Below are 24798 nucleotides of genomic sequence, written 5' to 3'. Positions count from 1 at the left end.
TCAAAATTTTTTTGTGACTCTTAAGTCATCTAAAACAAATATGTGGTCATCCGCTGCTTTCGAGGCATTCCATCTGCTGTACCCAAACAAAGCCGACTAAATATACAGAGAAGAATGTTTTTAATTGCAGAAAATGAATAATACAACAAGTATTAAATTTAATAAGGCAGTACCAATTCGTCTTCCACATAACCCTTTTTTGATTTCTACAAAATTCGCATTTTTAAAATTAGAGCACCGCGTTATTATTCCCAAAGTGAAACTCCAAACCCTTCCACAATTTTTGTAGCACAAAATTCAGTGACAAATAAGATTGGTTTACTAAAGTTGCATTTTTTTTTACATAAAATTTTGTTGTTTACTTAAAGAATTTTCTGCTTGTATCTCGAATAAACATATTTAAACTGTCAATTTTGGATTTTTGGACTTTGAAATAGGAGAATGGGATACAAAAATGGAATGACAGAAACTGTATATTTGGCTGCATAATTTAATTTTTATTTTCTAATTTCTAAGTTTTCGATCATCGAAAAGATATTGTAACTAACACGTTGGTTAATGACTAGTTGATAATCTCGGCGTTTTTTATTTACCTACCTGAACGAGCGAAGCGAATCTTAACAGCCTTCATTATCCAACTTGTTTGTTAAGTAACTGCTAACTTAATCTGTAAAATGAATTGTCATAAATTAATTGCTTGAAACATTCTATTTTAAGAATTAAAAAAATTAAGAATATCTGCATTTCAAATCATAGTTTTTCACGAACATGTATGTAATTAATTTTTGGTATAACGTCATAAACTGTCTAGTTAGGAAGAATAAAATATAGTAATAGTTATTCTATGATCATTAAATCAATCACAATTGAAAAAACAATGATCTAAGGTTATTTCGACAAATTCGCTCTTCAAAGTCCAACAAATCCCGCTTCTTTGAAAAATTATACTTTTAAGATTTAATTTTGCTATTTTAACTTTGTGATAATCTCTATAAAATAAGAACCAGCAGACAATATGATGTATAAAGCAGATAACCAATGGGAAATAGTGTATTATTATCAATGTACATGTTTAACTTCGATTGTTTAAGTTTATGCATCGAAAGAATGTCACCTACAAATTTGTTTGATTTGAATGAGTTTGTGTGCTCAATAGAGTCTAAAATTATTATTAATTCAGCGACAATGGAAAACAATTCTCTGTAAACAATAAACAAATGTAATAATATTAAACAAAATCAAGGTAGGTTCCTAAACCACAAATAGAGGAGTACATTACTTATGAGCGGACATCATCCTGTTGTTGGTGGGAATGATCAGAAAAATTTTGGTTGGCATTTCATCATCTTCACGTTATTCTTAACATACGTATAGAATTCGAAAAAAATCGGTCTATTTTTTCTTATTCTAGAAGATATGAAACGTCCAGAAAATATGAAATAAGGCCAGATGGACCCTATTAGAATATTTATCTAAGTTTCGTTGGATTAAAAGCCGATTTTGGGTTCATTTTTTATAAAATTCGACAGAGCAGAAAATGAAAGTAGTCACAAACACAACTGAGTCTATAGTAGTATAATTTAAGTTTAGATTAGTGAGATGGTTGGTTTCTTTTTAACATTAAAAAGTGAATGACAATGATATTCAATTGAGCTATAAACACAATTACATTTTAATATTTTGTCTACTTCTAGCGTAAACTCTTGATAAAATTGCGGCATTAAGTAAGATCTTAAACAAGGTAAATAAAACAGTAAATATTTCACCAACACAAATACATTTGTTACAAGCAAATTAAAACAGAACTTCATTCATTTATGTCCAACAGCTATTTTTACAAGTACTGCTGGTAAACAATTTTTCCTGATGGAAACAGAATTTTAATTTCAAATTTCCTAAGCCTGACTGAACACTTGTATATATCTTATTATTGCAACCACCAACACCATATAATGGAAAATAGGTGTGTTTTATCAAGTTTTAGAAGCTTCTAGTTCTTTAGCAAAAAGTTTTGTTTAAAGTTTGTGTGAAACAAAACACATAGTTTGGAGAACTGTTAATTACTTGTGCTGTGACTTTATCTTAATTTTCTGCATTAAGGTGAAATTAGTTACGTATCAGTATGTGCAATGAGAGATGCTTTAGTACTCCAAAATATGTCCTTAAAAAGACCCCTAGAGTACGATAAACCGATTGTATGTTGCCAAATTTTATATGTTGCAAAATTTGTTAAAGAATCGGGATTTGTTGGACTGTACTTCTTGGATGGGGGATGTTCTGTCAAAATAAACTTCGAACCGTTTTTTGATACAATAAATAACTTCTTTTAAATTTTGAGTTTTAAATGTAACAGTAATTAACGTAATTAAGAAGTAGTTCATTCAGTTAAAAAGTTATTTTCAATAGTAATTTCCCTAGACTATCTCAAATTGTCGATAATTTTTCTATAACGTCAAAATGTTATTTTGATTGACTTTAAGGAAGAATCAGAGACGTCATTCTTAAAAATCATATATCCTTGTGCTTTTGTGTCTGTAACAATAAACAAGCAATTTTCCAAAACATTGTAAAAGTGAAGAGAAAATGACTTCAAACAACATGTTTTGGGGAAAATTCCTTGAGTGATAGACCAAAACGTCGGCAATTTAATGCCAATCAATACCAAGAAATCAAAAGCATACGCGTGGAAAGTGTTTGATCAGTTTTGTGAAGAAAAAATTATAGACTGGAGTCCCACACACCTGTCACTCTAACTGCAGCTTTTTGAGGGATTTCGAAGCGAAATGGGAAAGACTACAAAGAAAGCGTAGTCAAAACAATTTGGAATAGGGTGGCAAAGATTTTATAAGAAAAGCTGCGAAGTTGTTGTTCATTTCGATATATTTCGGGATGTTAGTTTCTTAAAGGTCTAAACTCACTAGTGGTAGTTTTTGAAAATACGGCGCATCTTGTTAGTCAAAATTAAAAAAATCCAGTGCTCTTATTGGCTAAAATATTCTGAGGAAAATAATCATTCTAATTTTGTAAGAATTGATTTACTGAAAACAAATATCGTCAATACTTGTCGTAAAATTAGCTATAATCGATTCTTTGCATTGCAAATAAAAATAAAGTTCAAGGATTACTGTTTTAAATTAATATAATTAAAGATAATTTTGCTGCATGAATCGGACCATAGTTGTTTAGTGAAAGCAATCTGATAATTTAACAACATTTACAAAGTAGTTTTTAATATGTAGGTACTATAAATAGTATAGTTATTTAATATAATTTAAATTAAATAGTTCACTATGTTTACTTGACACTCCTAATTTACTGTTTATGAATTTTGCATGCTTTCGATACACTTTTATAAATTTTGAACTCCTTTGAAAAGTTTCAAACACGAAACGAATCCACTAAATTCAGAAATAAATAGTCTATTATCTTTACATGCTCCTTGAGTAATAGTTTACCCGCAAAAGTTCGCAATACCCGCAAATTATGACCGTGGGCTCGTCTGTAATTGGTTTTTAATTATGGTGGAGGCGCCGGGCTAGCCTTCAACAATTTTACATATTCTCCATAATAGAGCATTGCCGTGCCGAATTTCCAAATGCGAAAATAACTCAATATTTCCTTTGATTGCCGTGAAGGCTAATTATTCGTTCGGGAAGCACGCATCCTGAATTTTTTCCTCGGATAGATGGCTAATTCTTTTTTGGTGTGTGACCTACTTTATTAAATTTACCGGTTCCATCTACTCTCGCTTGAAGCTTGAAGATTTCATGAGATTAGGATAATACACAATAGGTCACGTTAGGTTAGTTCGGTGGAAGGTCAAAGTTCGGATCGATTATTTCCAAAGGAAAAGTTGGACGATATTTTAATCGCAATCGAAACGACACGTGAAGAATGACCGTCAATGACCTAACATTTCCCTTAATATTCGGGCTTTTTATGTCAAGAAGCCGAAACATTGCGTAAAAGTTGGAATTAATGATGGTATCGATTCGTTCGAATCAATGGAAGTTCAGTGGTTATTTTAGTTTCATTAATTCTTTATGAAGTGCGTTAAAAGCGAATGAAACAGATCGGACAAAAAACATTTTAACCTTTAATTTAACGAAATAGAGCGAACTGGGACATAATAATCGCTGTTTTTACTGTGTTTGTAGTTTGTGATTTTTGTTGGTTTTACAATTCATTTACATTAAAATAACTGAAATATGTTTTTATGGGCTATAAAAATATTTGCCTTAAAACTCCCCAATTAATAATGAAATATTAAAGCAGTTATTGCCACCGGTAACCGTAAAAGCTGCTGCCCAAATGCATTAACACTTAAATTTTTACTGTCTAACGTAAAATTTATCGGTGTGTCCTTATATACATATCTGAATTTGCAAATGGTGCGAAAGGATTTTATGTTACCGCATTTAAAATCTTCAGCTCGGGGGCTTCTTGTACCACTTTATTTCTGTTTTTCTTACTTGTATTAAATTTTAAGGAAGAAATTTAATAAATGATTACCTTCACCCATTTTTTCTTGTTGAATTATAAAATCAGTGACCGTAAAAGTTTAAAAATTAAATAAGTATGTATGTACCTACTATTTTTGCAGAACAAAAAAATGTAGAAAACCAACGAATAAAGGTAAAAGATAATTATTTTAAATAATTGCCCGTAAACAACAAAATTTTCTCTTTTTTCCTTTGACCAAAGCTTAATTTGTTTCAGCTGTTTTTTTTTTAATAATGAAACCATTGTAGTGGAATTTTTAAAACTTAACCGAAAAGTTTAATGTTTTTCTAAATCGCGAAAGATCTAAATTCTTCAAAACACGACAATGGGTTCCAAATGATTAATTATTAGTTCATTACTATTATTATTTGGAGCACAACAGGCGACTCTAAATCCAGCCTTTTATCAATATTTAATAAATAGTAAATGAGGGTAGCTTCCTTTCTGAATAAATGCCATCGAACCATCAATCACCCTCCTTCCCCGTCAATGAAATAACATTTCTAAAATTCTTCCCTTAATTCGATTATCCCGTTTTTGCGAAGAAAAAACAAACCCAAAGTATGTTAATATCATAACAAACGAAATTATCGAATTACATTTCCATTTAGCCCACCACAAACGCGAACAATATGAATAAATTAAAATTCTCCCCGCTTTGGTGCTTTTAATTAAATTAACATTAGACAATAATCCGAAAATCATAATCCAAATAAATAAATAAACAGATGATTTCGTGGTGGCCGCAACTTATAACGTCCTAATTTGTACAAAGCATAATTTATTCCACAACTTTTAAACTTAATTCAAGAAAATTGCCATTGTTGGGAAGTTCGTGGAAAGCTTGACAGCGAGTTTTAGCGATAAGTATTGTCATTATAAAGTTTAGGCAACATCATCATGTATTCAAAGTGTTACCTATCATTTTATAGTAAAATCGGGCCAAAGCAAAAAGCACAGACGCACTTATCGATTTCTGATTTCCTCGTTTAATTATTAATTAGGGAAGACCGAAAATAGAGAAGGGGTATAGAGTGGGGGCGGGAAGCGTCCATTTCCACCTGTCTGCTGTTGGTAATAATAATGATGTTTGTTATTTATAAACTGCTTCAGTAGTAATCGGTGAAATGGGTAGTTGTAAAAAATGTGAACGTAGTAGAATTTAGTCACACATAATGAATAAAATAACCGCGATTTTGGCTTAATTCTAAAAAGTGAAGTTATTTAAATTAATAAAATCATTTTGCTCAGAACCTAACATTGCATTAAGTACTGATTTACGGTCAAACAATTCCTAAAACTTAAAACCTTGCAATAAAATTCCGTTCCCGGTACTAAAAAACATTTCTCTTCGAAATAAAACCGAGAAAAAAATTATTTATTAAGTTGACTTCAGACCGCTACAGTAAACACATTTGTTACCGGAGATAGCCGGTCTATACAATCAAGAATTAAAATATTCCTTGCAGGACTAACCTCTGACAAATTAGTGCTCAGTGCGAAAGCTCCAGTTCGCCTCTTTGAATATTCACGTTGACCCGAGTCGAAGGAGGTTTTAATGTCATTCTGTACTGTCTAAGTCCGTGCATTGCATGGTTGCCGAGGCCGAGGTCAGGTCGATTCCGGAACCTTGACTTACAATAGTCGCACCTCTTGCGTCTCGACGCTGTTACGTCACTGTGTTCAATTCCGAACGGATTTGCAGGAAGCGCCGCTCTCTCTAGAGCATGACCTAATTTTTCCTCTTTTTTCGAAGGTTTTGGGTGTTTTGTTTGCTCGGTAGTGCTTTGTTCGAATTCATAAGCAAAAGTTTGTTAAATAATGTTGGCAGTGTTTGGTATGAGAGGATTTGTTCAAAGTTTTGCGAAATAATAAAGCTGAGAGACGATGCAATAAAAGCTATCAAAAACAGGAAATGGCTTGTCAGTAGTGGGATGCTTCAGACACGTGTTGGCAATGTGAAGACTGAATCAATCATGTGCACGTAAAATAAATACAAACTATTGTAATAAATAGTGCAAAATTTTGAGGTGACAGCATTCCTAAAACATGTTTAAAATTTCAAAACATTAAATCCACTAGTTTCGGAGATCAAAGGATAAATACACAGAAACGGGAGACCTACTTTTTTAGTTTGTGGCTATCTAAAGTCGATTGGATCCTAAGCGGATAAATTTACCTTGTGAATAAATGCAACAGTTGACTCTAGAAATACATGATTGAAACCCGGCAGTTGACACTAAAACAAAACAAACTTGTTCTTTTACAGGTTTTCAAATTCTAGGATGGAATAACGTAACGTAAATTAATTCAAGCCTCACCAAAAAGTTAATGAACTGTGTAATGAAAGGTGTTATGAAAAAACTGGGTTGACAGAAAGTGTTCATGTAAAAAATTAACGTTGACGTGTTCCATAAAGTTCTGTCCGAACTCTCTAGATCTGATGTGGTAGTTTGTATTTAAGGGATAGGTCAACTACCTATTTATCATATCCCTTCTAAATCGTCCGATTAATCAGATCGAAATTTGCTCTCTTGTGCGAGTCAAACGGTAACAAAAACAGGTCCATATCCACAAAGCAATTAAATTTTTCGTTCCATTTGTTCGATCAGCCATCATATGGATTTCCATTACAGCTCACGTCTACTATCCTCGAAACAAAGCAGACGCAGAAATAATCCGCCCCTCGAGGGACATTGAACCGAACTTAGGCAATACCCTTAAATAAATTGCAATTGTCGAAACGACAACCTCGTCCGAAGGAATAGTTGAATTTAAATAGTATCACGACGGCTGAAGGCAAAGCAGAATAAATCTGGTTTGCTGTCACGAACCAGACTAATCCTTTAACACTATGTAATGCGTTTTATCACTTTGACATGTGAGGATATGGGCTTAAATTAAATAAATAACAGTCGACTCCGGCCTGTTGGATTATTCAGGACATCTATCCTTGACTGGATTTAATTGTCGTTTAATACCAACTTACCTTTTGTTGGGAGCTTTTGTCTAAAGCTCTAAATAACGAAATGTTTAATGTCAGTGTCGTATCCTAATTTCGTTTCGCTAGCAAAATGTCTAACATGCTGCAATTTATGAACTAGATTTAACGTTTTGTCGCAGAGCGAGCAAGTCTCCCGTTTAAAGGAATTGAATTTATTCGAAAGGGCTACGAAATTATATTGAAATTCAAAACTGGAGCTGCATTGCGGCTTCGGATAAATAAAACGGAATGCATTATGTTCGATTCTTCTTTTTATTGCTATCTTTAACTCGCTCCGGTGGATGTACACAATGTATTTTGCACAATACCTTTTAAATTAAAATTGTCTTTTAATGCTGGAAAATTACTCGATGAATTATTAATTTAAACTTAGTAAAGCTACCGGAAAAAAGTGCCAGGTCGCAGGATGGAAATAGACTATAAAAGCCCATACATAATAAATACATGGGATTTTTAAAGAAAAACCCGGTGCGTCAAGATCCTATCGGCATTCATTAAACATTTCTTATTATGGAGATCATTAAATGGGGAATGATGCTGACTTGACCCTGCTTCAAAGAAAACCAAACAAATAATCACCAAGTTTAAATGTACAGAAACTCAGTACGTTAATTCGTCCGTTGTAATTCTTAATTGTGTATTTCTGTATTAGCCTGATGTAAATATCGGTGATCTTTCAGGCTATCTACACTCAGAACTTATTGAAATGTGCATTTTAAACGTTGCGGTACTTTAGACAGATGTTCCTTTCTTATCTACCTGAATATACCGGACACAAACTGAGACGTTCTTACATTTTACAGTAAAAATCTTACAGAAATATACATACAAAAATTCTTAGATAAATTAATTTTAGTTGAAATCATTTAATTCATTGGTAAATATTGGTGGCAGCAATCTAAGAAGTCCGTTGCGATACTAAACCTCACCAAATGACCCAACTGCAATATTATAACTATCGGTCGGAAAATAGAATTCCGTAGATGCTGAGCAATGATTATGTAAACTGAAGACGTTGTTTATAAGCCCTGTTGCCAGTGGCGTAGCCCGCGTTCCATACGTAGGTATAAAACATCAGAAGATTGGACTTTTATTTCATAAGCCATCACAATTTAGACTCACGTCTGAAGTTGAACTCGCGTTGCCGCAAGCGTCCCTGTAATAAGCAGACGTCAAACCGACATCTATTACCTACAAGAAACATATAGAGTTCCAGACAATTCCGCAAAAATTGCGCTTTTCGGCGTCTTCCGGTTGCTCGGACAATTGATAATTTATAGCGGCAGCGAGTAGTCGTCAGTCGTGCAATGACGTCACAGTCAAGGTCACCAGCGGCGTCTGTAGTACTCTACTTTATCGACCGCTCCTGAAATGATAATCGCACTGCATGACTTCCACCGGGTTATGTAAACGGGAGTTTAGTTTACCTGATGTTACCGATAGGGTCTCTCCTAATCACGCAAAACACAATTCCCAGAAAATTAAATATAAATTCGACCCTCGGAATTCACGTGTTTCCGCGTTTGTGTGAAAATTTGCATTAATATTACAGATTACGTCAGGAAAGTACGAAATCATAAATTTTCGGCTATTTCACGAACGGAACGGGTGAATGGGGTGGCGTCAAGGTCGTCGGCCAAGGGTTGATTGTACCTTTAAAGTGGGTGAATTTTGTGAGGTTATTTCCTTTTCTTTAATTGTGGGCATAAAAATAAATTTAAAAGTTGTTAAACCTGAAATATATTATTTAAAATGATTTCTCTTCTTTCTTTTGTCCTACTTGTTTTTTTCCAAAGAAAGGAGTTCATCCCCACAACACCGAAAACACATAAAATAAACATTTTTTTTTCCTTTTTTTAATATTTTATTTATCATCAACTAAAAAATTGATCGAAGATTATTTCGACAGAACTTTCCTACCCCCTGAAGTACATCCCAATAAATCCTGCTTCTTTGAAAGATTATAAAAATTTTTTGGAATATTTGTTTTCTGATAACCTTTGTAAAGTAAAAACCAGTGTGTAAATAACACTCTTAATTTTTTGCAATTTTTCGATTGGAGTTTCTTAAGTTTCCAATTTTCTATTTTTCAAATAGTTGATTTTTAAATGTTCCGGTTTTATAATTTTTTGTTTTTTCAAATTTAATTTTTTTCATTTTTCGTATCTTAATTTTTCGATTTCTGATTTTTCATCTTTTGTTTCTTGAGTCCTTAGATTTTGCAATTTCTTTATTTAATTTTTTTTAAATTACAATTTTTTATTTTTATGTTTTTCGATTCTTTAATTTTTTAATTTACAATTTTTTTATTTAAGATTTCTCGAGTTTTCAATTTTACACTTTCCAATTTTTCGGTTCTTTAATTTTCCAATTTGCAATTTTTGATTTCGGTTTTATAAGTTTCTTATTTTCAACTTTTTGAATTTTGATTTTCTTCATGTTTTTTCAATTTTGCGATATGCATCTCTTCGAATTTTCATTTTGAAAATTTTCAGTTTTCTGATTTTCTAATTTTTGGATGTTTCAGTTTTTAGATTTTGCAAATTTTCGATTTGCAATTTCACGAGTTTCCAATATTCAATTTTTGCAAAATTTAGATTTTTCAATTTTTCATTTCTAATTCTATTTGCAATTTTTCATTTCGGTTTTTTATTTTCTTTATTTTTTCAATTTTTCGGTATAATTTTTTAGTTTTTCTTTTTTTCAATGTGAAATGATTTAATTTATCGATTTTCAATTTTACAGTTTTTATTTTTTTGGTTTTTCAACTTTAAAATTTTTTAATTTTTTGCTTTTTTAATTTAAAATTTTTCAGTTTCTTGGTTTTTACAATTTTTTGATTTAAGATTTCTCGAGTTTTCAATTTGTCATTTTGTAAATTTTTGATTCTTTAATTTTTCGATTTGCAATTTTTGGTTTCGGTTTTATATTTTCTTTATTTTTACAAGTTTTCGGTTTTTCAATGTTTCAGTTTCAAAATTTTTTTGTTCTTTCATTTTCAACTTTTTCAATTTTGCCATGTGCATCTCTTCGAATTTTCATTTTGAAATTTTTCGGTTCTCCGTGTTTTCAAATTTTGGATGTTTCAATTTTCAAATTTTGCAAATTGTCTATTTGCAATTTCACAAGTCCTCAATATTCAATTTTTCATTTTTTCTGTTTTTCGATTTGCAATTTTTCGTTTCGGTTTTTTCTTTTTTTAATTTTTCAATTTTTCGGTTTTTCAATGTCCTAATTTTTTAGTTTTTCTTTTTTCAATGTGAAATTATTACATTTTTCGATTTTCAATTTTATAGTTTTGATTTTTTCAGTTTTTTACCTTTCGGATTTTTTAATTTTTTGCATTTTCAATTTAAAATTTTTGTAACTCTCCCGACTTTTCATTTTTAAATTTTTCACCTTTTGGATGTGCTAATTTTTAGATTTTGCAATTTTTCGGTTTGCAATTTCACCAGTTTTTAATTTTTAATTTTCAATTTTTAGATTTTTTAATTTTTCAGTTCTTCAGATTTTTGATTCGGTTTATTTTTCTTCATTTTTTCAATTTTGCGATTTTTCAATGTTCTAATTTTATTTTTGTTTTTAGCAATATAAAATTTTTCAATTTTTCGATTTGCAACTTTTCGGTTTTGTTTTTCGATTTTTCAACCTTTAGATGTTTAATTGTTGGTTTTTCAAATTTAGATTTTTCATTTCTCGATTTTTCAATTTTTCGTTTCTTCAATTTTTAATTTGCAATTTTTCTCGTTTTGATTTAAATATGTGTCTATTAATAATTATAATTTAAAAATTTTTCACCGTTTCAGTATTTCTGTTTTTAATTTTTTAATTACTCGATATTTAATTTTCCAATTTTAACAATTCTATTCTTTTTCGTTTTTGACAATTGTAGGGTTGCCCAATTTTTATTATCATTAATTTTTTCCGATTTTTAAGTTTCTCGATTTTTAGATTTTCAATGTTTTCAATTTTTGATTCCGCAATTTTTCGATTTTTCATCATTTTTGAACCGAAAAATGGAGACATTGCATTAATTGTAAAATTGAAAAATCAAAAATGATGAAACGAAAAAGTATAAAATGAAAACTTCTAAAAATTGGGAATCAACAACTTGAAAAATCGAAAAAAAAATATTGTAAAATCGAAATATTGAAAATTAAAGAAATCGGAAAATCGGATAATTGAAAAATCCAAAAATTGCAAAATTGAAAAATGGAAAAATTGGTAAATCGAGAAATTGAAACATCAAAGACTGAAAACTTGGAGAACTGAATAAAAGTTATGAAATCGAAAGAAACATTAAAAAAATAAAGGAAATAAAAAAACGAAAAGGTATGATATAAAATCGGGGAAACTGACAATTAAAAAATGGAGAAAATAAAAAATTAAAATCAAGAACTTAAAAAAGTGGGAAACTAATTGAAATATCGAAAATTTAAAAATTAAGAAACTGAAAAATTGGAAAACTGAAAAATGCAAATCGAAAAATTAAAGAAACAAAAAATTTAAAACTTAGAACTCGAGAAATTGAAAGATTGAACAAATGAATGTAGCAAAAACGAAAAATTATGAAACGGAAACAGAAAAATGGAAAAATTTAAAAATTAAAGAAAATGGAGAAGCGAAAACTGGCGACAACAAAAAATTGGAAATAAATCCAGATTTTTCGAAAAATTATAAAATTTGATTTTGCGGATTTTGTTTTTTGATGATAAACTTATAAGTAAAATAAAGATATGTATGTAATATTAAATGAAATGTATGTATATGTTTCTTTTAAATGAGTTTTTCCATTACAAAATTTTGTGATGGCGCCATCAACATTTTGGCAAAGACACGTATGTCAATTTGGATGTATATAGATAATACAATAATAACAGTATTGTATTTCCAAATTTTGCGTCAGTCTTGATATAATCAATATAATCAACTGCCTCATTCTTGAATTTTTTTAAGTCACTCTGTATAAGTAATTCTAAAAACTATGATGCATTGATAAATCACAAGTGTAGAGTCATAATATTTTACATACTTCAGGGAAGATTTACTCGGCAAAATGTTGAGATGTCATCAATTTTTTGGGAGGGAATAAACGAATAAATTTTGATTAACGATTTATCATGTTTTAACCGGTAACCTTAAAACGTTTGCAAGATTTCAGAGCATTTAGTTTTGCAGTTTCAAAGTTAAATTTGGCAACAGTCGGTCCAGTAGTTTCGAAGATTATCCGTTTAATAAAAATCCGGACAGACGGTAGACAGACAGACAGACAGACGGAAAAGTCGAGAAAACGCAAGGTTAGGGAGTCGACCAATGGAGTCGATTTTATTAGACAGATAATCTCAGAAACCACTAGACTGATTTTTGTGAAATTCACAATCTCAAAATTTTGCAAAGTAATTGCTATTTAAATTTTGCAAAATAAAATAGTTTATGTGATGTATGAATACCCCTTGATTTTTACGATCTACATCCAGATTCTGAGAAAAACAAAACGCTCAAAATTAAATTTTATTTTAAGTGTACTAAAGTACACTTAAAATAAAGAGCGAGGGTAATTCTGTCTAAACAACATTTGTAGAACACACTCTCGCCCTCGCCATAAATCCATACGTTTATTTTCACATATTATCAAGCTCCGAATTAACATTTTTCCTCAATTCCGCCCAACACAAAAGTGCTTTTCCAATTGAAAGCTCCCCATAATTAACACCTCGCCGCTTCAGTTCCCAGATTGTGTATAGCTTTTTCATCTCGATAAGCTTCTTAGTATGTTGATTGGTCGTTCGTTCGCTCAAAACGCCTGTCCATCGATTTAAAAGAGAATGGATGAAGCAATTTTCCCCAAACGTGACACATGTATCCATACATTACCGTTTACGTTGGGGCTCAAAAGGGCGTAAAAGCGCGCGAAAATACATCCGTAGATAGGGCGCAACTTTTCCGCATCCGTTTAAGCTTTTTGTTAATTCATATGATAATAAAAATAATTCCATGATTGCGGTATTTTATAAACAGGAAATTATTTCTGAAATTTGATAACATCTGAGGGAATGTTATGAAATGGAACAGTCAAGCGCAAAAACGGATTAATTGGAGATAAGCAGCGACATATGTCAAATTAGAATACTATGTATGTATACGTCACTTAACCTAACACTACTTATAGTCCATCAACACCCTCCTGATTAATAATATGAAGCGGACATAACATAAGACTGTGATTTTGTTATTGTAAGAGATAAAGCTGGGACTGTTTCATCTACTGGAACTTTCTTACATTACCGCGTTATAATTTTAGTGGGGTGAAGAGGGCACTAATATTGTGCAGTCTAAGCCAGTTTAAATGTCACTCGGGAGGCAAGTTATTGTATTCCTTATTGTTGGTCGTGTTTGAATATAGAACAAAGTTCAGCAGAATTAACTACATTCAATTAATAGCAAGCTCTAGTGTTGTGCGGACATTTCGAGTGAAGTTGGCATTTTGGGATGCAAGTGCTTGCTCTAGGAGGGAGGAGTTGAAAAGTTATAAATCTGACTTAACTGCTGCAATGTGTGTACCGATGCCCTGGAAGCTTTTATTGGACTTTCAGAGATATTATCACAGAGTAAAATTAACTCTGTTCGTAAACGAGAAAACTCGAAATGCGCCAAATATCTAACGTTGTATATCTTTTGGAAAAATATCTCAGGGATTAATTTTAGGTATAGTTTCTTAGTTTGCCTGCATGATCGTAATATTTTTATGTAAAGCGGTAAACAAACGTAGCATAGATGTTTAATTTAATATTTTTATGTGACTTCATCAATTTCTACAGAGAATGCATTTTGCAAGTACAATGAAACATATCCAGCATTTTCTAGTTGAGTTTTAGAATAGAATATCTTTATTCTTGCACAGGTACATTATATACAAAAGCGCAAGAAACGTCAAATAAATAAATATCAATAACAATAACATCGATAAACATACAAGACAAAGTATAATTTGCAGTATATAACACATTTTTATAACACAATTAACAAACGAAATGATACATATAAAACACAAGTTTTGACTTAAATGCTAAGTTATTTTAATTATTTACAATTATAAAATTCGTCTAAGTTGTATAGCTCTAGTTGCACTAACATTTTGCACAGCTCCTTTTTGAATATATTAAATTCTTGTATTTTTTTTATTGGTTCACTGAGATGATTATACATTTTAATTGCCGCATAATAACAGCTTTTTTTCGCTCAGCGTAAGTCTGTGCTTTGGAAGCATCAAATTGTTGTTTCGGGTGTTATAATTTTGTTGTTTTTTTGGAATTTCGAAATCATTTCGATTTTGATACATAAATACTAATAGCGAGTAGACGTACTGTCCTGTCACTGTAAAAATGTTGTACCTGAAAATTCCCCGGCAAGACTCCCTGAACTTCAAGTCGAAAAATATTTTTTTGTAAAATAAATATTCTATTGATTTCTGTACTTTGACCCCAAAATATTCCATATCTTAAAAGAGAATGGAAGTTAGCACGATATATCATTATTCATTAGCAAGTGTTTTTTGTCTAAGTATATTTTTAGTACACGGATAGATGAGTCGACTATGATAAGTTTTTTTGACAAATATTCTACATGATCCTTCCAAGCTCAAGGTCGAGGGAAATCTTTTCCACAGTTTGTATCATCCGCAAAGTTTATAACACAGCTGTTACCGTCTTGTACCTTATGTACAGGTCCAATTATACTACCCTGCGGAATTCCCATCACAACTTTCTTTGCTCGAGAAACATCTTTTGTGTTATCTTTTTCTAAAACAACCCTATGATATCTATTGGAAAGATACGACTTTACCCAAACAAGAGCTAGCCCCCTGACTCCATATTTCTCTAATTTTAAGATAAAAAGGTCGTAATTTAAGCAATCAAATGCCTTCGATAAGTCAAGAAAAAACACTAAGATTATCTCTTTTTTTTCTAAGCTGTCAGTTATTGTCCTCAAAAACTGGAATAGCACAGCTTCCTTTTTTTTTCCTTCCAGCATTCATACAATATCCTACATTCCTCTCTTTCTTTCAATATTTCATCATACTTTACAGCTCTTTTCCCAGTGTATATTCTTAATTTCTCTCGTTTACATTCTATATAGCTTGGCGTCTCTTTCCGTAGCCCTAACATCCATCTCAAATATTTTTCTTGCACTGCTTCCATCTCTGCATATTCCTTCCATCCCCATATCTCCACTCCATACATTAATACAGTCCTAACTAAACTATCAAACATTTTCATCCTTCTTCTTACGTCATGTCCAAATATTCTCTCACCTATACTCCACACCATTCCGATTATCTGCATTGCTTTGACCCTTCTTTCTCTTATATATTTGTGCTTTTACCGTGTTAGTTGTTGTAAACTAAAATCCTAAATATTTAAACTCCTTTACTGTGTCTATGATTCGATCTTCCCAACGCCACACTTTTTCCTCCTCTTTTCTCCCTTTTCTTCTAAACACCATCATTTTTGTTTTTTCTACATTTATCTGCAGTTTCTTTCTTTTAAAGTATCTTTGCAGATTTTTTTTCATCTCATTCATTCCATATTCATCCTTCGCCAATATTACCAAATCATCTGCAAATGCCAAACACCATACCTTTTCTCTTCCCACCACAATTCCTCCCGGTTGTACCCTCTAAACATTTCCTCGATATCGCTTATGTAACAAGCAAACAGACTGGGACTTAATGGGCATCCCTGTCACAATCCTTTCGTCGTCCAAAACATTTCACTTTCTATTCCTCCCACTCTCACACTAGTCACTGTCTCTCTATAAATCTCTCTTGCTGCTACAATTAACTTTTCACTCAGTCCTGTTCTTTCCATGTATTCCCACAAACATTCTCTGTCCACCGTATCAAACGCGGCTTTTAGGTCTACAAACAGTGCACATACCCGACCTCCTTCCTTTAGCAACTCTTTTTCTATTAGATGATGTAGGATATATAGCCCCTCTACCTCTTCTAAATCCCGCTTGACTTTCCTGTAATATACTCTTTTCGTTCATCTCTGTCACCAACCTTTCATTTAACACCATTGCGTACAGTTTATATGCCGTATTTAGGAGAGTTATTCCCCGATAATTCTCTACTTTTTCTTTATTACCCTTTTTATGAATTGGGCATATTTGCCCTACTCTCCATTCCCTGGGAAAACCTTTACCCGTCCACACATCATTCATTAACTCGCTCAATCTTTCAATCATCCCATCCGTCCCAAATATCCACACTTCGTTTACCAACCCATCCTTCCCCGGTGCTTTTCCTCTTTTCAGTCTTCCTACTTGTTTTCCTACTTCCTCTACTCGAACATCAGCCTCCTTTTCTCTACCACCAATCCCGGTTTTACTATCTTGCACTACCATTCTCTCTTCCTTTCCATTCAACAGTTCCATAAAATGTTTCTTCCACTGTATTATAGGTATGTTTTCACTAATCGTGATTTTGTTCTACCGTTGTTTATTTATATACTGCCATGCCTCTTGCTCAGTTCTTATGGCTTTAATTTTTTCTACTTCTTTTTGCTGTATCTCTTCTTTCTTTTCTTTGCATCGTTTTCTATAATTATTTTTTGCTTGCCAGTACTCTTATTTTATACCTTTCCCCTTTTTCCACCTTCGCTAACATTTCCTTGCTTCTGTTTTTAAATCTCTGCATCTGCTATCCCACCATCTGTTTCTCTTTTCTAAATTTCTCGTTACAATTTCTTTTCTTATGGCTGATTTTTCAATTTCTCTTTTTAATTCTTCCATTTTCTTTTCAGTTCCTTTTTCTTTAAATTCCACTTACAACATTTTTTTTTATAATGCTCAATTCCTTTTTCATTCCATACCCATATCTTCTTCTCTTTTCCTATTCATTCCTTAAGCATCCGCTCCCTCTACTTATGCCCCTCACTTTTACTTCTAGTGCCATGTGATCGGAGTCCACTCTTTTTCCTATCTTGAATGTTCCTACCTCTTCTTCTGCTAATCCGTTTACTATTACGTAGTCTATTACCGATTCCCCTCTTTTACCTATCCAGGTAAATTCCCCCTCCTCGTCCCCTTCCTTTACCCCATTCAAGACTTCCCAACCTCTTTCTTCAATTAATTCCCATAACAATTTTCCGTCTTTGTTTTCTACTTTATCTTTCGACTTTCGTCTGTATTCCCCGTCTTCTTCCCTGCTTTTGTTCCCTATTCTGGCATTAAAGTCCCCTCCTAACAGTAGAAATTTTTCTTCGGACTCTTCGATTTTTTCTTGTATTTCTTGTTTCGTGTTTCTCATTTCTCTACTATATATTGTTCTTTTTTTATTGTTGTCTATTTATTGTTGTTTATTTATTGTTTTTTTATTTACAGTCAGTTTTTTTTCAACTATGCCTTCCATTTCTATTGCCCCCTCTTCTATTTCTTTTATATTTTTCTTCACTCCTGTTATGACAGAAAGCGCGAAAGAAAAAAAAATGCGAGATTTATGTGTGGAAATGAAGAAAGAAGTAATAAGTTTTGGGTAAGCGAAGGTGAGAGAATGTGTAGGATGTGTGGAGAAGGGCGAGAGACGATAGAGTACATGCTGCATGACTGTGAGGAGAGCAAAGAAAGAGAGGAGAGTGTGACAGAGATATTGAATGAAGACAGAAGAGGGGTGGAATGGATGAAAGAAGTGGAGAGGACAAAAATAAGGCTGAAGCAAGGGGAGATGGGGTAAAGGAAAAAAAATGAGTTATTTGGTTTATAAAATGTATTTATTTGGTTTTTGTTAATTAGGAAAAAATCGTAGTGTCAAGAATCTTTTAAGCCCGTAGGGTAAAAAATAAACACTTACTATAATAATATCGTTTCATACATCATCATAACCACTACTTTTTTTGTTTTTAAGATTATTTAGCGATCTCCTCTACAGTGGTAGGATAGACGTACAGCGATTTTTCGTTACAATTAATAAGTATCAGAAGGATGGTAACTGGAATCTAGATTATTTAAATTATTTAAAAGGGTTGAAGCTGCATTTTCAAAATAACTCGCCATGTCATTTACTATTTTATCCGGATCGCCTAACAATTTTACGTCATTATTGCGATAGTAATTGCCTCGAATTTCATTAACCACATTCCATACAGATTTCTGTAGTACTGTTTTCGTGCATATTGCAAAACATTATTGTACTCTTTTTTAACTTTGTTATAAATAATACTAAAATTAGGGTCACATTCTTTTACTACATACAGTTTGTCAAGTTGTTTTTTAAATTCTTTAACAGTAGCACAATTATAATACTTTTTTAAAAGAGAATGGAGTTCTTGTTAAGATAAGACTAATTGTGCCAAATTATATAACCCCCTAAGAAAATAGAGGCCGCATATTTGTTAAAATAGGATTAATTTTTACTGAACAATATTAAGAGTAATCACCGTAATGAAGAGGGGGTGGGTGGGCGGTACTTTTGCTTGCTTAAAGAAGATTCTGTAGGAAAAAGTTAAACTTAGCCCCGCCCACCCACCCGTTCTTTCGTTTTTTTTTTGAGAAATAAGAAGAAAATGTTATAGCAACTAAGTAGTATAATAAAAAAATTACGATTAACGCTTTTTTTAAACAGCCTACTCTCTATTAGTTCCCATTCTCACTCTACAAAAGAACATATAATTCGATTTTTCGATTTTGGCTTATTTCAGTGTCTCAATTTTTCTGATTTTCGACCTCTCGATTTTTCAACTCCTCGGTTTCTCAATCTTTTGATTTTTTGAATTATCAGTGTTTCGCTTTTTTACTTTTTAGCTTTTCGATTTTTCAATGTTTCGATTATTGATTTAGCCGATTTTTCAATTTTCCAATTTTTTTAATTTTCGTGTTACGATTTCTCGAATTGTTGGATTTTCAGTTTTTCGATTTTTAATCTTTCAATTTTACAATACTTTAATTTTTCAGGTGTCTTAAATTTTAGATTTTTAGATTTGTCTATTTTTCAATCTTTCAATATTTTTTCATTTTTCAAATCTTGACTTTTCTGAACTTTCAGTTTTCCGATTTCTCAATTATTCTACTCTATTTTTTGATTTTCCCAATTGTCGACTTCCCAAGGTTTCGATTTTTGAATTTTTTGGCTTTTTAAGTTTGCGATTTTTCAATTTTTTGGCTTTTTAAGTTTGCGATTTTTCAACTTGACTTTTTTGGCTTTTCGATTTCCCAGTATTTCAAGTTTATAATGTCCCAATTTTCGGATATTTCGATCAATTTTGTGATTTTTCAGTTTTTCGAATCTTCTGTTTTTCATTTTTTCGATATTTCAGTTTTGGGATTTTTTAGTAAGTATTTCCAATTTTAGATTTTCGAGTTTCGGATTTTTCGATTTCTTGACTTTTTACTTTTTCGATTTTCAATGTTTCGGTTTTTAAACTTCAGGTTTTTAAATTTTTTGACTATTTTATACTTCGATTTCTCAATTTTTCAACTTTTCGGTGTTTTAACTTTTCAATTTTTAAAATTTTAGGTTTTTTAATTTTTCGACTTATCAGTTCTTCTATATTTCAATTTTTCAATTATCCGATTGTTCAATTTACAATAGGAGAATTAATTAACAGAGTTAAACAAAAAAAAATTGTTGCATGTTAAAATCGAGTGAAACATGTGAGATGTGATATTATGTTTATAAACAGTAGTTACTGGAACGAAGAACGCTGGGTGAGCGGGGCTACTGCTTGCTCATAAAACTAGAAAAAAGCTAAATTTAGCACCGCTCACCTCTTTTCTACATTTCACTGACTTGTTGAAAAATAACAGTATTGTATTCCCAAAATTTTCCGGGAAAGGGGAGTGAGCCGTTCCTGATTTTATCAATAAAATAAATTGACTCGTTCATTTATTTTTTGAGTCACCTGTATAACAAAATCTAAAAATTATTAATGCACTGATTAATTACAAGTATAGAATAGAGCGATCATATTTTGCACATTAAAGACATGGGGACGTCATCATTTTTTTGGAGGTGATAAGCAAATATATTTTGATTAAAAATTTATAATGTGTATCATAACTTTAAAACATCTGTAAGATTTCAAAGCATTCGGTTTTCCAGATTCAAAATTAGATTGTAAAATGTTTATAATTTTGATTTTTGTTCCAAAAACTTGGACGTTTCGAGTAAAAACTCAACACAGAGTCATAAACTAGATGTGTAGGGCTATGTTATTTTATACATTTTAAAACCCATTTATTATGTACAATTATGAAGTGCGTTATCATATATTGGTGGGGATGATTAGACGGACACACAGATGGACAGACAGACGGAAACGGGAGACCTATTTCTACGTACTCTAGGGGTCACGAAATGTCGGGAAAACGTAAAAGTAGAGCGTCGACCGACGGACTCGAATACAATACAAAAAAATTATAAAATTTTTTGCCATTTTTATTTTCCAATAACTTCTGTAAAGTAACAACCAGTGGCGTAAATAATACCCTTGCAGCTTTTTTGAATAGAATTTTTCAGTTTTTAATTTTTTTTTGTTCCTTCAGTTTACCGATTTTTTTCTACAGTTTTTGGATTTGCAATTTTTCGAGTTTACAAGTTAAAATTTTTCAGTTTTTCAGTTTTCCAACTTTTGATTTTTTCAGTTTTTTATTTTCTTTATTTTTAAAATTTTTTTCAATGTTGCGATATTAAAATTTTTTGTTTTTCGATTTCTATTTTGTCAGTTTTTCTTTTCTTCAATTTTTCGATTTGTAATTTTCCATTTTTTCATTTTTTTTTTGTATGTTTCAATTTTACGACATGCAACTCTTTTTCATTTTTAAATTTTTCGTTTTTTCAACATTTTTCGGTTTAATAGATTTTGCAATTTTTCGATTTGCAGCTTCACGAGTTTTCATTTCTTCAGGTCTTCGATTTACAATTTTCCTTTCAGTTTTTCATTTTCTTTATTTTACCAATTTTGCAAGATTTCAGAGCATTCAGTTTTGCGGTTTCAAAGTTAAATTGCAAAATCTTGTTATACAATTTTGATTTTTTTTTTTAATATCGATGTGAAAACTCAACGCGGATTCATACACCACAAATGCAGAAATATTTAGTAAAAGTAAAAACAAATTTACTGTTGTAAATTTCGGTGATGATGTCATCAAATTGTTAGATAGACAGACAGAAACCGGAGACCTATTTTTTCGTACTCTAGGGGTCATGAAAGGGCGAGAAAACATAAAAATGGATAAAAAACAAAATTCTAAAAATGAAATTTTGCTACATTTTTTGACCTAAAATTTGTTTCTGATTCCAACTTTGTCGGTCTCGTATCTTCATAATTCCATTTCATTTTCCATCTTTTGTTAACATACAGGGATAGAAAGAGCTTACAACCAGTATCTATATGAATAAGTAAATTTCGTAACAGTTTTTGACAAAGTTTTATAATCTGCTGACTTCCACGTTCTTACTAAAATTTTCATTTTTAATTTGGAGATAAATTGCAAATTTTGTTACAATACAAAACAACAGTCTGAGCAGCGGAACATTAATTATAACATTTTTCCACTCCAGACTTTATTTTTTATCATAATGAATGGTTCGTAATTAATTTAAACTAGCCGTTCTTTAGAGATGCCGCAAACCTTTGCAGCTTTTCCCTAAATAGCCCACTCGGCGCTTTTATAAATAATTCATGGCATAAATAATTTTCGCGAGGAAGTTGATTTTTGAAAATACTTTTCCGGAATAACGTCGGCAAATGTAATAAAATATTTTCCCAATACCATTTATGAACGATGGTAATAATTTATATGATGTTAAGGTCAAAGCGTCAACTTTAAAATTCGCATTCATCCAACAGTTCTGTTCTTAATAAAACATTCTGCATTTGTTAATTTTTAGAGCTAACGGTGGTTTTCAGTAATGTGATTTTGCAACTAACATTGACCTATTTTTATAAGCAGGAAGCTATAAAAATTTTGCGAATGTGTCGCCTGATCAATCCAGGGCCAAAAATGGCACAAGAACTCGTTTGAAACCATTTTTGCCGGATTGATTTTCCAGACTTGAGACATGTCACGCAACGACAAAAATACCACAAATATCTTTATTAATTTACGATGCTCGTTTATTGATTGACGTAGATGGCATTTTGACAATTCCATCTGGCAATAGATTGTATTAGGAGTCGCAACCACCGTGCCAAATAAAAAATGTAGCTTAATTACGGCGTAAAACCAATTTACATGCACAACAGGCTGAGCTTTGCCGATTTGCATAACATGGGTAGGTCAAATAATACCGACATCAATTTTAAGCCAAATCTAAATTTTTTTTATTCATTCCTTGTAAGAGAAGAGCTTTTCCATTATTTCACCCAATTACCGCAGCCGCCAAATTTATGAAAACAATTTGCCGGTGTCGCTAAAAATCCTCAAATTAATGCAGAACTGTTTGAATTTGCATTTAAAGTTGCGTTTTTTGCAAAAAACGCGCAAATATATTGTGCAAATAAATTTCGAGGCGAACTTTGCGCTTCGCCCTGCTAAATTAAACATTAAAAGCTAGCCCGAAGTCGGTGCAAAAATTGCGCATTGTCAGTTGCAATTTTAATAGTTGCAGGATTCGTGAATAATAGAGTAATGAAAGCTTGTTGCTGGTGTTGGAATAATTAAATTATAGCTTTTATAAATTCTCCCTTCCTATGATTTATTTTGTTTTGGAAGTTTTGCGGCTGAGGGTCGTCAAACGTCTTAATATACCCATTGTGGCGACAATATTTTCTCGTTAAATCACAAGATTTACTTACGCCGGATCGTAAAAAAAATATTTGCGGAGATGATGAGTTTTTATAGTTACTTTGGGCTCGGGAGATCTAAATCACGATATTGAGTTTTTGTTGGAATTCGAGCGGTTTTGAAATAATACCATAAACTCGAAGTACTAAAGCGAATATTAATATTATTTAAATTTCATTTGTGAAATTGAAATAGCATTCTGTACGTGACGTATTTTCTGTGTAAACGACTCGAATAAATTAAATTTTAATGGGGACGCCAAAATTAACCTTGACGGTTAGAATATAGAAAGAGCTCATGCGAAATTAGAATTTCAGAAATGTTTTATTAGTTCAGAATTCGATAAAAGGATCGACTTTATATAGCCGTTATATTATTTAGATGGAGCACGTTATTCTTAACGTATGGAGAATAATTCCGTTCGTTTCCCGTTTACGTGTTCGCGATAATGTATACAGGATGTATAGAAAATAAGTTCCGATCCGTACCCGTAACTAAAGCTATCAAAGGAACCTAATTTATTTTATGTAATCTGTTATTGCTGTTAATTATTTTTTGTACCTGTCGTATTTTTATTGAACTTACCAGTTTCATTTAAATCAACAATCTTTTATATCAAAATTATAAAGTCGAAAAATTGTAACATTCAAAGATCGAAAAATTGAAAAATCGAATAAATGAAAAAATGTTGAACTATATCCTGTAAGCAATTTTAAAAAATATAGGTTTGCAAGCACGAGTCAGAACTTTGATCCTTCTAGAAATTCTCTACATTTTTCTTTTAACGAATTGGCAACACTGAGGGACACCAAAATATAAAGTGGTCTGTTTTAAGTTTAATTGACTTTTCTGACTTGTACTAAAAACATATTATTTTTATCAACTTTTTGTGGAGTTTGGTTAAAAAATAATCTACCTTTTGCCCTAAAGAAGTTGTACTTCTCAAAGTTCTTCAATCTGACCTTTCGTCTCTCTATCGGAATCAGTACTGATCCTTTTCCTTCCCGATCTTGCCACCTGAATGTTTGTCCCAAATTAGAATTCTCTCAAAAATCACATCCGCGGCAAACTAAAGATCTCCGAAGCGCAACTTAAAAATTACGAGCGCCTTGCGACTGCTCCAACCAAGGAAAAAAACTCACTTTCAGGGGCAATTAGGAAGTAGCTCTATTCGGAGTTTCTTTTCATGATCACTGTACCGTAGGATAGGAGCAGTTGTTAGTATTTTTACTGAGCTCACTCCAATAATTATCCGAGCGGACATTCGAATCCAGAAATCCGCAACATTTAACTACTTTGCCACAAAAAGTTATGAATAAAGCAACTCGAGACCGGATTTATTCCGCCGGCAGAACATGGAACGAACATTTCTACAGTTACAAAGAAGTAATTGTGAGCATAAATAAAAACTCGTATGTATGTTATTTTGAGTTTTGAATTTCGAGGCGGAATATTTATTGCGACTTTTACATATGCATTCTTGTTTTTTAATGCATTGGAGATGGAGA

The 24798-nt window shown here is 31.8% G+C and overlaps 1 protein-coding gene across 3 annotated transcripts in view; it reads left to right on the top strand.

Annotated features, from left to right (window-relative positions):
- The window catches only part of LOC135143520 (heparan sulfate glucosamine 3-O-sulfotransferase 1), a 165436-nt gene that overhangs the window by 95082 nt on the left and 45556 nt on the right, over nt 1-24798 (top strand). The window lies entirely within an intron of this gene.

Source organism: Zophobas morio, unplaced genomic scaffold (genome assembly GCF_036711695.1).
Source record: "Zophobas morio isolate AGI-343-1 ecotype UQ-CSIRO unplaced genomic scaffold, CSIRO_AGI_Zmor_V1 ptg000004l, whole genome shotgun sequence".
Classification (NCBI taxonomy): Eukaryota; Metazoa; Arthropoda; class Insecta; order Coleoptera; family Tenebrionidae; genus Zophobas; species Zophobas morio.
Note: the sequence above shows the minus strand (reverse complement) of the source record. Positions and strands in the feature narration are given on the sequence as shown.